Consider the following 12,907-nt stretch of genomic DNA (forward strand, 5'->3'; position numbering starts at 1 on the left):
ATTTTTCCTTGATTAATCGTGCACGCCCTATGGTAGTTATTAATATATTAGTTCATATTTGTTTTTTAGGTTAGGTTACTTTCATGTATAAGGAAGCATGTTTATTTTTATCATGATTTTATTTTCTTGTATTTACAATAAATAGGTGTTTTTGTTTAAAGTGTGTTTGTTGATTTCCCTTGGAGCTCACCTAAGTAAAATATAGTAACAATAAAAAACGAGGTAACAATATATTTATACAATTTTATATTTATTATCTTTAGCTCAATATACTTATTTATGTTATTTTAATCTTTGTATATATGTGTTAGAGTGTTTTTTTAAAAATATTAATAGATTTTAAATGGGCATGACCATGTTGGGTTTTATGAGTGCGTATATTTTTTACTGTAATTGAAATGTTTATATAATTTTTATACTTTTGAATTAAATTTAATTTTATGCGTGATAGAAAAAAGACAGACAATTTTTATAATTGAAATAATGAAAAAAATAAACCAAAGAACGATAAAGGGAGGGGAAAAAATTAAAGAATGTGCAAGGGAAGAAATAATAAAACGAAAAAATAAATCATGTATAACTTTAGTACATAGTGCAGAAATTTTTATAATGCGACAATATAAAAATAATTATGCTGTGACTATTTATATTGATAGGAATAAAAAACAAATTGTGCTTCACTAGTTGTAAGTATGCTGTGTATGAGGCAGTCAAAAAAAAAAAAAAAGGCAAACCAATGAACTTGGCGTGCACAACATTTTTAATAAAGTGTTTTTCTCTCTTTACTGTATACTGACTGTATAATTTTTTTTTTTAATGTACACTGACTTATCATTGAACACAATTTTTCACTTATTTTGTATTATTTGTTAATCTATTAATTATAAGTCTCATCTCTATGGGGCGACCCAAGGTAAAATTACATTATTTATACTTTTGGTCATTTATTATTTATTTAAAAATAATTTTTTAGTCATAAAGTGAAAATAAAATATTTTAAAAATAACCTAAGTATGACTGATAACACTCTATTTTGAAGTTATATTTTTTAAAAAAATTTTCTGAAACTATGGCTGATTGACAAAACTGACCCTAGTTACATTAATATCCTCTACTTTATTTACCTAACGTTGTTTAGCACATTGTTCTTCTGTTTTTTGTTTCTGTCATTGTAATTTTTTTTTCAAAATCACCGGGAGGTCGATTATAAAGAAGTCAAGCACAAGAGCCATATTATATAAAGGCAGAACACCCATCCCCCACCAGCGTTCAAGGTTGAATTTCTGGCGGGAATGATACAGGCGCTCAATTACAGTGGACTGGCTATAACGACGAGATTCCTTGAAGCGTTTTATATGACGGCCTCGCCCAGAGAAGGCACGGTAACTGATTCGGTACAATGGCTGGAACATAATGCAAACACTCGTGCGTGATGGAGCGAGCAAGTAGAATGCTCATTCGTTAGCCGTAATGAGGCGTATGAATAATGCAGTCCCGGTGACAGGTGATCTACTTCGCTTCTCCGATCTCTTTGCTTGACAAATAGATCTTTCCTATTGGAATCGGATTGATTAATCGTCCTACTCACCAGTCTCTTTCACTCACTCACACTCAAGTCTAAAAAGCCAGCTGCAGCATCAGTTCAAGAATACATACTCGTTATGCTTGATCTGTAAAGAACGTAAGCAGCATAGATATCTAATTTGACTTCTCTGAACCATTTATAGATACCGTTGTGAATATGGTTATTCAATTTTTCCACTTTTTTCGTTATGATTTTTTAAAGTAAAACTTAATTACGGCGTAAGCGGTAGAGCTAATTGGCCTGAATCAGAAGCAAAATCCTTCTCATACGCGTATGCATCAGAATGACCCTTTATTTGCTTGTTTTATTTAATCTTATTCTTAAGCAGTATACTTTAAGTGATAAGTACAATCTAAATTTTTACTTCCACGTACCTATGCATGGAATTGCACGTTTTGAGGTTCCTCAAGTACAAATAACTAAGTCTCACAAAATGGTCTGCGTGTTTTTCGATCATAGAAAAACAGAGATAGGCAGGAATAGATGGATATATATAGAAAAAATAGCTGGGCATGAAGTGGAACTTTATCGATTTTTCACAATTTTTCGATTTCCGGCTTTATAGCGATTTTTATTAAACTGGCCACGCCAATGTGCAATTAAATGGTATTTAATGTCAGCTATGTCTTATCCTCGTTAAAATAGTCTCTCAAGTGCTGAAATGACTTCCTCTGAAGTACCTTTAGTTTTTTTTATAAGAAGTAATTAAGCATTTCACAATTTTTTATTAGTGAAAAACGGATAAATATAAATTATAAGAGGGTTCGAAAATTAACTCAAAAAGATGAAAGAAATAATATTTTTTCCAGATTAAAAACATTTCCGGAAATAATAGTTGTACTTTACACCTATTGTATACCGTTTGAAAGACAAAGAATTTATAAAGTATAATATTTAACGTAATGGAAAGTGACGAACAATGCATCAATAAAAGATCTGTTCTAATTTGAGATTGACAGCGAGCGCATGTGCATTTTATCCGTTCAGTCTGTTAAATGTTTTCTTGTCGACATAGTTATTAAATGATTAATTTTATTTCTCTTAACCTATATTTAAGCCTTTCAGTGAACAGACTGACTTAACTCCATAAAATCATACTTAGTATTTTTAATATTGATTCAATAATAATTTAGTATTAAATAAATGGCTACTGGCATGAAAGTAGGCAGGATTTCGTAAAGGGGCAGGCCTCAGCCTATTATTATTTACACTTTACAAATATACATATACATAAATAAATGTAAAGTATAAATATATAGTATACGCACGCGTTCTCATAAAAATGACTAGAAACCTATGGCTCTAAACGGAAGTTACCTTCCTAATTGTATCATGTTTTCAGAAAGAAATCGTCTATCAAATAAGTTCTGGATTTTCTTTATTTTTTGTTCATGGGTCCCAAAAATCTATGGGAGAGCCGTGGCTTCCCTGATGGGAATCGAATCCACAACTTCCCGAACCAGGCACTGTGGGACCTATGCCTCAACCCGCTTACTAGTGTAATATAAATCATAAATGTCCGTATTAGTTTTATTTAATTTCTTTTTTTAAAACTTGATTAAAACGCCGCTAGGCCTAAATTCGGTTATTAGGCAACAAAAAACTTAAATAAAAACTTTTTCGTTAATCATGTTAACTGGCATAACTCTATGTTATAGGTTAATTAACTTTTTTAAGTAACGTTAAATGAGGTGAGATCGCGCCAATTTTTGAGGTTTCAATATTTACCAACAAGATAGAGGCATTCCACTTTTCTTCTTCGGAACAGAAAAAAGTGGTTGTAGTTGGTGAGTGTAATATTTTATTCTTGGCACAATATTGTCACAATTGGTGATAGTTAATATGAACATCTACAACTCCTATATCGTCTTTAAGATATCCGCTTCAGCCTTTCTTGACTCATCATCATAAACGTAGTAAAAAAGTTGAATTAAATTTATTGAACTTATGGTCACCCGAGAACAATGACTGAAATCTGATAACATCCTTCGGACAACTTATACTATAATCTGATTATAATCCAATAATCTCTGGTCCAAACCGTGGGTGTCACTAGAAATAAATATGGGCGGTCTGAACTAAAACGTCTTGATAAATGAATAATATAAGTTGATATGAAGTAGTAATTATTTGAGATTAGTTTTTTTTAATACATTATACTTAACTATGTTTAATAAAATGTGTTGTTTATTTTACATATATATTAATCTCTTTTTTATAATATACAATTTATGATTGGGAAAGCGTATGTTGATTGTACTGAGTTAGAGGCCAAACCGAAAGATAATTATATTAAAATGATAATTCATTCATCATAAAGTTAAACTTTTTAAGAGTAACAGATCGTAGCTATTCAACTTCAAAGTTTTACTTCGTCAGCTGGGTCCCTAACGTCAGACAGCTGTCTCATATTTTAAGCCCAGAAAACAGTTTACGGCTTTCAGAATAAAAATTCATTTAATTTCTTTTAAAAAAAATATGGATTTTTATATATTAACTAAAAACTTTTAATCTTGGACGAACATTATCACACTATCTATTATACTAATACGCTAATACACTTATAATTCTGATGTTTTCCTTTAGCACCTATTAATTGCACCTATAGTATTTTAAGATTGATTGCGTAAACACTCAAAAGTTCATTTTTAGTGCTATTTTCGGATCCTCAGTGTGTACAGAAGTTACGAATCTTGGAAAGAGAAATGAAGAAATCAGAAATTGAGAATTATAGTTAAAAGAATGGATAGTACCTCATAAAAATAATGTACATATGAAAATCTAGTCAGTGAATACAAATACAAAATAAAAATTGTTTTAAATGAAAGTTATAAAAAAATATATATCTGATTAATTAAATATATACGTAAAATAACAGAATTAAAGAAGAGAAAAGAGTAATTACTTACTCATTATTACTTCAGTAATGATCATAGCTTGAAGTAAATATTTTAACTAGGAAAAGGGTCGTCCTGTGAATTTTATTCTCAAAGTTGTGAAATACCTATTATCCTATAATCACCAAACCAACAGAAATCACTAGAAAATAGATATATTTTTTTTTAACTGAAAAAAACAAAATGGAGATTTTCAAAGATTGGGTGTGCTATGTATTGACAATCCGGGGTATTATTAAGATGTTTCGTCATCTGCCCCTATACCTGGTGAGGGTATCCTTCTGGGAAGCTTTTAGCATCCTCGGATATGAAAACATCTGTATTAAGTTTGTCACATTACCAGAGGCCCCTGAGAAAATTAGATTGGCTAACCTTTAAGTGTTCTAACAAAAATGATAGCTTGTGACGAGGGACCAGAATCAAATTAACCAGGTGCAGGCCCTTCCTGGACAAGTCAAAATTTTTGTTACACATCCTCGGAGGGGGACGCCTGCCTCGGGAGTCTTCGGACATCGATAACCAATCAGAGAAGAGATTTAACAATAAGGTAACGCCCCAAAAGGGAAGTGGGAGAAAAAGACAAGAGGGGATGGAGAAGAGCAAGGAGACACCCAACAGGAAGCTTTCGACGGGGAAGTACCACGACAGTCAGGATGCACTTCGACCAGACGAAGTCGTGAGAAGGGCCACCAGACCTGGACATCCCTGATGAAACAGAAGACACCTACGGCACTACATCCCACGGCATCAGAAGCTATAAGTATAAATTAACTAATAAGTAATCATGTAATAATCTATATTTTATGGCAACCTTTATCTGAATCATTTGAATCATAACAAATTGTAAATAAATACTTAGTTTCTTTATGTAGTTTATATACTATTATATAACCCAATATACCACTCTTTATTATACTATATAATTAATGGTAAGAACATTTTATAAATATAAAGGTATTTAATTGGTAAACTGGTAAACACACCAACAGCCTTTGGAAAGGAATCCAATTATAATAATAGTATTTTAGGACTCAATTTATAATCAATTAATTAACTTATTTTTGGATAATTGCCTTCAGCGATTATCCTGGCATCCCAAGTATATCTGCTACTAGTACATAGCAGGTGTAATGTGCAGATTCTTACCTAGATTAGAGGCTCCCAAACTGGGTGCCGCTAGGAAATCCCTGGGTGCCGTGCCAATATTTCATTTCTACAATAATTTAGAAGTAGAACCCATACATATCAAATGGAAACACCATTATATCATTGTCTTTTACACGTTCACCACTTTTAGACCATTCAGGCTTAGGAATAAATACATAGGCAATATTAAAATGTCCAATGTAATATTTGTACTGAACCCAAGACCCTTCATAGGATTTAGTGGTACAGTTATTTATTATTTTTACATCGGTATTTGTTATAATGGTTATCTATTAAAAATATAGCATCATACATAAAGTGTCTTTGATATTTTGATTTAATAAATGTTCGAGGATTTAGTTTGCACTGTTTTATCTTTTGTTTATACACATTGAATTGCTTTAACAATAATGTTAACGCAAATATTTCGTAGCCCCACAAGGGTGCCCCGATTTGTTTTTTATTCTAATAAGGATTTCGCGATTTTCTTTTAGTTCAGGAAGGGTGCGTTAGGTTTGGACCTATACGATGATGTACCGATTTTATCCATGTTGTTTAGGTATATTAAGGTTCATATGGAACATTAAGGTCTTTATGTATGATTTTATTTGTGACAAAGTAAGGAGCATTGAGGATTTTACGAAGGATTTTGGATTGTAAGGATTGGATATGAGAGGAATTCGAAGGTTTAGTGGAGCCCCAAAGCTCAACGCCGTGTGTCCAGATTGATCTTCTTAGTCATGTAGATCAGTCTTTTGTTATGAATAGGAAGTTTGGACCGTTTGTCTAGTAAGTGCTGTAATAGTTGAAATCGACGTGCAGTTTCCTGTACTTTCAGTATTGTGTGAGGATTCCAGGTTAGTCATTTGTCCAGATGTAGTCCAAGGTAGTGGATCTGTTCGACAGGGGTAATATAAACATTGTTTAAAGTGACTGGAGGGCAGTCGGTAGGTTTTGTAAAGGGTTAGTAGTACGATGAAGAGTAAAAGTTATTTGATAGGATTTTTTTTAATCCTCAAATTACGACACCATTCTTCGAGGTCTGTGATATGGGATTGGAGAGTTATTATTAATTATTAACTGCGAGCACAAATGTGTCATCGGCAGAAGTGGTGATTTATTTTAATTCAATTTTTGTTTTAATTTTAATATATTTATTTTTAACAAAGGCGCGTCTCCTATATTTTATTTCCAAACAATACATCATTAAACTTGAAATATAGATAATTACGTACGCGATAGAATTATACAGAAAAAGTGTTGTTTCGAGAAAAAGCAATTTTTAGAAAATATAATAAGGGAATGAAAAAAAAATCATATATAGAAATAGGGAAGAAACTGTAATGACCACTCGATACTCTGGGCCGAAGTGTTTAGTGCTTTTTAATCTGACTACAGAGTCATTTTGTTAAGTAAATAAAACATGTTGTTTTTTTAATAACCTAATAGATCTTAATATAGATGGACTGATGATCTATACATCAATAACATTCTTATTAAAGAAGAGAATAGGATCATTGAATGGCGCCTGCGTGTCCTATTATTGTAATGAATAGAAGATTAATGTTTTACTAAACTGAATTTTTAGATTGCTAACACTTCTTAATTTTCTACACTTGTAACTTTGTAAGTATTTTTGTACTTGAAAAGTCATTTTCGTGTGAACTCGAATGCAACTTTGCCCAGGAAAATTATATAGTGGTAAATCATTTCTTTAAAAAAATTAAAATCAGTATCGTTACAATCCATGAAGGGTTAAGGGTGTAATTCTTTATAAGGAAGTACTGTTATCAAACCAACGGTTGTGCTAGGAGGTGATTTGGTCAGAATCACGCTCGATCGCCAGATTTTAACCCAATTAAGGATCTTTTATGTATTTAAAAAAATGTATGATATAAATTTACAAATAGATATATAAAAAGAAATTAAAGTAACAGTTTTTACCTTCTTTTTTTTTTAAGAATAAAACGATATTTTAATTAACATGTGATTAGAGTACAATAGTATTAACTTCAAATTTAAAAATCTGTTAGGATGCCCGCAGCACACAACTTGGAATGTGAAAATTAAAAAAAAAAATAATTACATTTTTATAATGTTAAAAAAATTGTATTTTAGGGTTTCTATATGTTCAAATTTTTAATAGAAATATTAAAATTAAAGAAAATATAACAAAGCCGTGTACTATATGAATTAAATCTGTAGAGATCGGGCATGCTCGGTTTTCTCCGATTTTATATGACTACTGCCTCATCCTTTAGTTAATTATCAAATTCTTTCAAAGTTCGACTTTTTACATTTTTTATTAATGTCAACAATGCAAAATGGTTAATTATTTCATATAAACAAAATTAAATTTATTTTAGAGGAAGATTTTTTTTAAAATTCGGCATTTAATTGTAAAAATATTTCGATTAGGATAAGATCTAGCTGTTATTAATGGGCATTATGTTTTTCATTGATATATCGAGTTTAATAAATATCGGTTGATTCATTTTAAGATAATGGTTAAAATCGATGATATAAAGTGGCACTTCTGGTTAGTTGATTTTGTCGAAAACTGGAATCTGATATTTTTCACGATCGGAATACTTCCTATTAATATATTATATTGCATGTATTGGTAAGTATACTGATGTATAGGAAAATGTGCAAAGAATTTGTATGCAGGTGGAAAACTATTATTGGGCTAGTCCACTTCAATCTGCGTCAAAGGTCAGCAGACGGCAGAGGCGATAACGACTGAATCTTACAGACGAAAATTGTAAATTATGTTGTAAACATTTTTTAATTGATTTATTAGCAGTAGTATGGTGCTACAGTTACAGGTGAAATATCGAATCCCTGCTGCACACCTGTGTTGCTCAAAAGGAAGAGGAAGGTGGAAATGAATAAATAAATAAAAGTATATAGGCAATTAAATGTTAAAAAAAAAAATCATAAAACTTTTGCTTTTAAATATTATTGCTTAACATCATTTAAAAAAGAAAAGAAAATGTATACAGTTCAAAATTTCAAGGAAACAAAAAATATCGTAAATACTTCTCTCCTATTTCTTGTCCCGCGTTACAAGCTAATCGCTCATTTTCATATATCTACAACAATAAATATGTATTTTTATGTTGATTCGAGAAGATGGTCGGGGGGGGGGTGCGGTCAGCAAAGAAAAACATTGATAAACCAAAAAAAATATTTATTTATGCCGATGTTTTTTTGTTTATTTATGTTTTTCTTTGCTGACCGCACCCACGACCATTTTCTCTAAAAAGTAATCTACGGGTACTCATTATTTTTATATTGATGTATTACATAATTTTTAAACACTTGTCTCAAATATATATTAACAATAACTTATATATTATGAAAAAAATTATATTATAATAAATGTATATTAAGATCTATTTATTTCATCATAGTTATTTACAATATGTAAACATTACTTCATACTTTTTTCTTTTATTCTATTTACTTTTTATTTATTTGCTATCTCTAATTTTCGTTCTTATATTGATAATTAATTATGTATTTTAATGCATAGAATTAATTATTACTTTTATGAATATAATGTAATATAAAAAAAATTGTATAATTCATATATTAATATAAAAATTATATATTTATTGTTGAATATATATGAATATGAGTGATTTACTCGAAACGTATAAATAAACAGTTGAAAAAGTACTTATCGAAGGATTTTTGACGTTTACTTGTAATTGTGAACTTTTTTTTTTTGGGAGCAAATATGATCTCAATCTTTGAGAAGAATTTATTAATTTAATCGAACGTCAGTTGAGTTTATTGAGTATCATGAAATGAATCATGTGTTGTTAACTTAAAGTGTATACTGTCATAAAAAAAATAAAACAATTGTCACATTATTTTTTTTTAAAAGTTTTAAGTCACTATTTTATTTTTAAAAAATTGTACAAGAATTTATTACTAAAGTTTATTATACTATTCAATAAAAGGACAGCCTTTTTACGTTTTTAAACGCCAATCGCGTTAATTGCTGAACCATTCTTTAATTAAATTTTTAAGTATCGTCTTCATAGGATCCGGAAGGTGAAACAATAATAAAACCTACCGGTATTTATAGCTAATATTTACATGAAGCTATGACTCATAGGAACGGCGCACTCACAATAAACATCAATCTGGGAAAAAATAACTTCATACCTGTAGAAGCAGGTTCACTATGAAAACTCCAAACATTAATTCATTGAAATAGCTTTATTGAGCTGCGAGAAACAGAGGATGAGCAATGACTATACAGCTTCGTGAGGGGAGACAACTGAAAATCTTAATCAGTTAAATCATATTTTACCCTCGGAAAAACATTAATTTCAATCATGGATTCCGCAAGAACAATTTTATTCATTTATTTCTATTTTCAAAATTTAAACAAAATGGTATAAATTTTCTGTACGTGTAGCTTAGAAAGTAATCATGTATTTTTGATATCGAATAATCAAGTTTCGTGAGAACTTGAATTCAACGTTGCTCAAATCAAATTATAAAGAGCTAAATAATGTAAAAACTCGATTTCTCTCTATACATTTCTTAAAGTTATTTATTTAATTTTTGTAATCCGAAAATCAATTTCGAGTTAAAATGAATTTGATATGCTCAGATAAACTATAAAGAGCTAAATCAGGTAAAAACTCGAAGCATAAATTATTCAGAAGTCTTATTAATTTATTTTTTCTTTCGCTATACATTTCTTAGTTCCAGGGATTGATCATTAAAAAATATAAGTTCAAATAAATTATTATTTTTGATTCTCTATGTTCTTTATTTATGAAAGCTAGCGAAGTCGCGAAAGAAGATGCAAGTTTAGCATAAAGCAAATAGTGTGAAGTACTGTGTGGCAACTATATCTAAACCGTATGCAATAAGGTTCCTGCGGTGTACAAAACAAACTCCAGCGGCGGGAAATTCAAAATTGCTTCTTATACGATTATTATTACTGCTTTAATTATTCAACTGTCGGTTTTCTCAAGGGATAAACAAAACCTTTAACGGACCTTTTTTAGAGGAGGTTCGTCCTATACTTATTTGTAACATTCTGTATAAGTAAGTTTTGACGTGCCCACTGTCAGAGCTTGTTTTGTACACTAGTACGGACCACTGCTCAAGAGGTACTCACTGTTGTTGTCCTAGGCCATGTTCAACTGAGCGATGAAGACGACTCGCACACGAAGAGCTCGAAGACTCGGTGACTCGAACCCTAACTTGGAACAGCTGCCGCTGCAGACTGGTCGCTCTTGAGGACCTCGGCATCGCTCACCCGACGTCACTGATAGCTTCCCCCTACCCCAGCCTGGGTGGGGTTAAAGTCTGATGGGTTAGCTCAGCGTTATCGGCTTTGGAACTTCGGGGGCCAATAGCTGTTAATTAAATTTATAGGATGTGTCAATGATAAAGAAGTAAACTATAAAATGAATTCCTATAAATTACTGGAAGATTAAAAAATGTACGCTATCATCAATTTTAATATTGACCTCGGAAGTGTTGGAGATGTGCCTTCAAGTAAACTGTAACAATAAATAACAATGTCCATTATCAATTGACTCACAATTCACAGGACTCGTTTTACAAAGGAGATACAACTTCAGAACCTACAGACAACGAAATTTATTGTTTATTTATTTACCTCTGTTACAGTCTAGAGCAACGGTTCCCAAATGTTTTTCCCTACAGTACACTTGTTCGACTACGAAAAATTCGTGGCACCCTTATGGAGCTAAAAAAATATAAAAATCTTATCACAATTATACTTGAAATGGTCGAGTATGGTGGAAAATAAGAAAAATAGGACAAAGTAAATGCATTGTATATTTGATGTTTTTATTTAATTTATATTGCTTATATATCGCTTGAGAAAGTAGGATTCGCTTGCCGCCAGGATGTGGGGGATCAGACGTACAGAGAGGTTTGTAGTAAAATAACTAGTGAGCACTAAAATAACAAACAAAACGGAGTGAGCTACAACATAAGAAGAGCAAACAATATTTTAAAGAAAAGAAAAAAACAAAAATCTTAGAGTAAAAAATAAAAAATAACACTAGATAAAATATAATTAACCACATATAAGTTTATATTATACAAAAATTATAAAATTACTATTTAAAATTTATCTAACTAAAAATATAATCTATAAACATTTCTTTAGATAAAAATTAAGTAACAGAAGGAGGAAATCGAAAAAATTGCTAGCGGCTGTTCTACGTGTTGAGTTGCTAATACAAAGCTTAGCGATCAGTTCAATAGACAATATTCAAAGGGGAAAGGGTGAATTAGTTGAGACTAGTTGAATACACTTTTTTTCCTTTTCAACCCAGTGTTGAAAATACCCGGCCAATGCCTAATAGAAATGATGATACAGGATTCCCAGTGAGTCCAGAATAATGGTTTCCGCCATGCTCTGAAACTGATTCCTCTCTACACCCAGCCCCTCCAAAAAATTAATTGTTGTAAGAGGGATGGTTCCCCAACTTCCGAACCAAAGCTCTTTCACCGAAAATCATCTTCCACCAAATTTCCTGTTAGTAAGGAATAAATGTCCTATTTCTTAAAAAAAATAAATAAATCCGTGTTTTCAAATTACTGCAGGATGAAACCACCGTTACCCCTTGCCCTATAATGACGTTACTGAATGTTATGCAGCATAAGGCATCTAGGCAGGATACTGAAAAGAACATGGATGTGGGATGACTAAAGGACTACAGCCACATAAGAGATATCGTTGGGCCCTGTTCCTGTCCATGCCTGACTAATCATTCTCTTTTTTAATGTCGCCATAGGGCGTTAATGCTGCGCTGTCATGTATTCTAAAGGTTTATGACTCAAAACTAATGATTTCTTATGGAATAAACATTCATACAAATATAATGGAACATTTACTCTATTTGTTTAAATTTAAACATGTAATTAAATTAATAGAATCTTATAAATTCCATGAATAAAAACATAAATAAATAATAAAATACGTGTTTTTCTTAGTGAGATTCATTTGAACAATTAAGACATTGCACTTGTATTCCGTAAACAAAAATGGTTAACTAATAAATCCGGTAAGGCCTTCTAAAAAGTCTCGCTGTGAACTAAGTTGGTATATAATCTTGGATAGTCCGAACCGCGGTCATGAAAGCTACAAAGTGTTAATAAATATTTATTAATAGTTTTGCTCCACTATGTTGGAAAAGAATGAGAACATAGTAAAATATAGTAAAACAATTAGATTATAAATAGGAAAAGTTCGAAAAGTTACATAAAA

At 31.1% G+C, this 12,907-nt stretch overlaps 1 protein-coding gene across 1 annotated transcript in view; it reads right to left on the reverse strand.

Moving 5' to 3' along the window:
- The window catches only part of LOC106686727 (LHFPL tetraspan subfamily member 2 protein), a 33,585-nt gene extending 22,675 nt beyond the window's left edge, over window positions 1-10,910 (reverse strand). The window contains exon 1 of the mRNA XM_014430187.3: window positions 10,778-10,910. The gene's annotated coding sequence lies outside the window, so the exon portion shown is untranslated. The remainder of the gene's footprint in view (window positions 1-10,777) is intronic.
- Between the last annotated feature and the right edge of the window lie 1,997 nt (window positions 10,911-12,907).

Source organism: Halyomorpha halys, unplaced genomic scaffold (genome assembly GCF_000696795.3).
Source record: "Halyomorpha halys isolate HHAL.00 unplaced genomic scaffold, Hhal_1.1 Scaffold865.1, whole genome shotgun sequence".
Classification (NCBI taxonomy): domain Eukaryota; kingdom Metazoa; phylum Arthropoda; class Insecta; order Hemiptera; family Pentatomidae; genus Halyomorpha; species Halyomorpha halys.